The following is a 5,000-nucleotide window of genomic DNA, read 5'->3' on the forward strand; positions in this document are numbered from 1 at the left end:
GCGAATCTGACAACACTACGTCCGCCATGTCGAGCGCACCACAAAACACAGCGCCATCTGTAGGTCTCCCGCGGCATGACGTCCTGCAACGACGATACCGCCATCTATGAGACGCCAAGCCGACCAAGACATCGATGGGCCCACAGTGCCCATCTTTCGACCCCACCCACAAAGCCTGCGTCCTCTGTCGACCACAGCACCCCAACGCCAGCGCCTCTGCCGCACGAAATCGTGGACCGGCAATCACTCCACCTGCGCCCCACTCCAACCGCCCAACTCGCAACTCCAGCGGATGAACGGCGGACTTTTCCCGCAGTCGCAATGTGCAATCCACCCCTATAACATGCGTTTCATGAAGAGTTATCTCCAATATGCGACATTCCCGCTGTCCCTATACATGAGCTGCGGGCTGTACCAGTTACGAGCTAGAGACGCGACCGCGTTGCTCTCTGTACGAATGCCGATGCTGAGCGGTCAGCTAGGAGGCGCTCCATCCATGTCGGTACCGGTGAGCGTTGCACTCGCAGTCGCAAGAACGTACGGCAAGTATATTACCTGGAAGAGTCAATGACAGTCCACGCCCCCCTGCGTGGGAAGAGTCTTTCTAGGCCATGACCCACCGGAAGGGCGCAGCGTCCCCCACCCCAGACATGTGACGTCACACCATCGGTATTGACGACTAGACTGATTCCTTATAATCATTTGCCATACACCGGTGGAAGCTGCCGAGACGAGTAACTACATAGCGGGCTCGCCGTGTCACTAATGTACAGAGATACAACAGTTTCGACTGGAACCGGATTAAACGTATACACGGCGCTGATTAGTAATAGATAGAGCCATCAGAATACAGATAATGTATACAACTGTCCGTATACATGCTGAAAGACTCTGCTCACAATCACAACCACACGTCAGCCACACACCCTTATCACGCACTACTCTCTGCCTGTAACACGCACACAGACAATATGTAAGCACCAGCATGGAACAACACCCAGTGCATCCTCTCCGCCACATTAGACAATCCACACTGTCATAACCAGACTGGGAGGTCCACTCAGAAAACAGAATATCCCACCCACCCGACAACCACCATTGCTCAGCCAAGCCACCAACACCCACACATGTCCTACACAGGGGTGCACCCAACATCACAATACTGCCTCCTCTCACAGCACACAAACAATGGCAGGAATGAAAGACACAGGTCTGCCACAAGCATGGAATGAGAGCGCCGCCTGTCATGAGCCAAAGGTGCATCCTGACGTGGCAAATCAGATGATGCCGCAGGCATCCACTTACTATAATCACAATCAACAAACCGGCCGCCCCGCCCCGCCCCCCATTAAACCTTTCCTTACAACAATGTGTACCTTAACCTAACCTATATCGTACCGTAACCTAACCTATATCGTACCGTAACCTAACCTATGTCGTACCGTAACCTAACCTATGTCGTACCGTAACCTAACCTATGTCGTACCGTAACCTAACCTATGTCGTACCGTAACCTAACCTATGTCGTACCGTAACCTAACCTATGTCGTACCGTAACCTAACCTATGTCGTACCGTAACCTAACCTATGTCGTACCGTAACCTAACCTATGTCGTACCGTAACCTAACCTATGTCGTACCGTAACCTAACCTATGTCGTACCTTAACCTAACCTATGTCGTACCTTAACCTAACCTATGTCGTACCTTAACCTAACCTATGTCGTACCTTAACCTAACCTATGTCGTACCTTAACCTAACCTATGTCGTACCTTAACCTAACCTATGTCGTACCTTAACCTAACCTATGTCGTACCTTAACCTAACCTATGTCGTACCTTAACCTAACCTATGTCGTACCTTAACCTAACCTATGTCGTACCTTAACCTAACCTATGTCGTACCTTAACCTAACCTATGTCGTACCTTAACCTAACCTATGTCGTACCTTAACCTAACCTATGTCGTACCTTAACCTAACCTATGTCGTACCTTAACCTAACCTATGTCGTACCTTAACCTAACCTATGTCGTACCTTAACCTAACCTATGTCGTACCTTAACCTAACCTATGTCGTACCTTAACCTAACCTATGTCGTACCTTAACCTAACCTATGTCGTACCTTAACCTAACCTATGTCGTACCTTAACCTAACCTATGTCGTACCTTAACCTAACCTATGTCGTACCTTAACCTAACCTATGTCGTACCTTAACCTAACCTATGTCGTACCTTAACCTAACCTATGTCGTACCTTAACCTAACCTATGTCGTACCTTAACCTAACCTATGTCGTACCTTAACCTAACCTATGTCGTACCTTAACCTAACCTATGTCGTACCTTAACCTAACCTATGTCGTACCTTAACCTAACCTATGTCGTACCTTAACCTAACCTATGTCGTACCTTAACCTAACCTGTATTGCGCCTTAACCTAACCTGTATTGCGCCTTAACCTAACCTGTATTGCGCCTTAACGTAACCTGTATTGCGCCTTAACGTAACCTGTATTGCGCCTTAACGTAACCTGTATTGCGCCTTAACGTAACCTGTATTGCGCCTTAACGTAACCTGTATTGCGCCTTAACGTAACCTGTATTGCGCCTTAACGTAACCTGTATTGCGCCTTAACGTAACCTGTATTGCGCCTTAACGTAACCTGTATTGCGCCTTAACGTAACCTGTATTGCGCCTTAACGTAACCTGTATTGCGCCTTAACGTAACCTGTATTGCGCCTTAACGTAACCTGTATTGCGCCTTAACGTAACCTGTATTGCGCCTTAACGTAACCTGTATTGCGCCTTAACGTAACCTGTATTGCGCCTTAACGTAACCTGTATTGCGCCTTAACGTAACCTGTATTGCGCCTTAACGTAACCTGTATTGCGCCTTAACGTAACCTGTATTGCGCCTTAACGTAACCTGCATTGCGCCTTAACGTAACCTGCATTGCGCCTTAACGTAACCTGTATTGCGCCTTAACGTAACCTGTATTGCGCCTTAACGTAACCTGTATTGCGCCTTAACGTAACCTGTATTGCGCCTTAACGTAACCTGTATTGCGCCTTAACGTAACCTGTATTGCGCCTTAACGTAACCTGTATTGCGCCTTAACGTAACCTGTATTGCGCCTTAACGTAACCGATATTGCGCCGTAACGTAACCTATATTGCGCCGTAACGTAACCCACATTGCCCCTTAACGTAACCCACATTGCCCCTTAACGTAACCCACATTGCCCCTTAACGTAACCCAACACACGTTGGGCCTTAACCCAACACACGTTGGGCCTTAACCCAACACACGTTGGGCCTTAACCCAACACACGTTGGGCCTTAACCCAACACACGTTGGGCCTTAACCCAACACACGTTGGGCCTTAACCCAACACACGTTGGGCCTTAACCCAACACACGTTTGGCCTTAACCCAACACACGTTGGGCCTTAACCCAACACACGTTGGGCCTTAACCCAACACACGTTGGGCCTTAACCCAACACACGTTGGGCCTTAACCCAACACACGTTGGGCCTTAACCCAACACACGTTGGGCCTTAACCCAACACACGTTGGGCCTTAACCTGCTCTGTAATTGTCATACGACGCGTTAAATTAGTGTAGTGTTGCCTAACTGCAACCCCCGCAATATAGTTTGCTACTCGCACTGCCCGGTCCCCAGTGTATCGCTTCATGTTAAACACCTTGCAGCTATACACTGTAATGTGGATGGCAGCAGGACGTACATGCTCAATGCCCTTTGCAGTTGTTCATTGGCATTTGCAGTTGTTCATTGGCATTCGCATGTGCGAAGCACTTAGCCTACGCTGTGGTACGGCCTGTGTCAACTGTCCGCTGATGTTGTACGTCCAAATCACACACTGTACTGCACATTGGTCCTCATGTACTGAATGATACATCGTGGTACATGTGACCGTACAACGACTGCGCCAACAACGGCGAACCATGCGGTCCAAATGTTGTGCACTCAGCTACGTGTCGTCTCCCTATAAGAGCTGGATTGCAGTGTGGTATGCCCTGGATGGCGATCAGCATGAGCCGTCTGTTGATGTAGTGGCGCGTGTTGTCAGACGTAGTCGTCTCTTCTCACACACCGTGATAGCATGGTGCACTGCGTTCCACATCTGCGACATGCGACAGAGGCCGGTTGACAGTCGTTCGCGCAATGGACATCGCATACGTACGGGGGCCACCTTCCACGTGTTCGCGAAGCGTGCACATGTTGTTGCGTGTATGTGGGCAGACATAGTGTGTCGTGACACCTGACACAGGCATGCAACAATCGTTGAATTTGCAAATGGCGATGGACGCCTACGTTTGCTGGTGACGTTATGCAAATGAACAACTGGTAAACCGTTGTGGTGCGGTTGTTCTCGCTAGAGGTGAATCAGTGATGGCGACGATCGGTTGAGCTACCAACCGGTTGTTCCAGCGATACCCACCATGCCCACGAACGTGAATGGCATCTGGGTGTGAAGCGATACGCGGCGGTGGCTGGGTGGGACCGTCCCCGGCCGGTGAGGGGGGGCCTCCCGGCGTGCTGGCCGCGCGGTGCGTGGGCGCACGCGCTACAGCCGGCTGGTGGGGGCGGCCAGTGGCAGGCGCGCCGGCCGACGGAGGCGGCAGGCGGCGCAGCTGCGCGCCGGCGCACCCTGCACGCGGCGCCGTGCGGCCAAAGTAGGTCCTCGCGGGCCCGGTGCGAAGCGCGGTGGACATCTGCAGTGTGCTGGTCCGATTGAGGACTGTGTGCGCTGAGGATGCGCCGCCGCCCGGCGCTCGGCGCCGCGACGCCGTCTGCTGCTCGGTCGCCTCTGCGGTTCTCGCAGGTGGTTTGTATCGCAGCTGTGCGGACGTGTTGGCGCGTGCGCTGTGCTGGGAGAGTTCGCTTCGGCACCCAAGTGGGGCTTTTGTCCTTCTGTGGCGCTGGCGTTGGAGCTGCCGGTCACCGTAGGTGGCGCGTGTTGTCTCCCGCCGGC

The sequence above is a fragment of the Schistocerca americana genome, unplaced genomic scaffold, assembly GCF_021461395.2.
Source record: "Schistocerca americana isolate TAMUIC-IGC-003095 unplaced genomic scaffold, iqSchAmer2.1 HiC_scaffold_283, whole genome shotgun sequence".
Taxonomy (NCBI): Eukaryota; Metazoa; Arthropoda; class Insecta; order Orthoptera; family Acrididae; genus Schistocerca; species Schistocerca americana.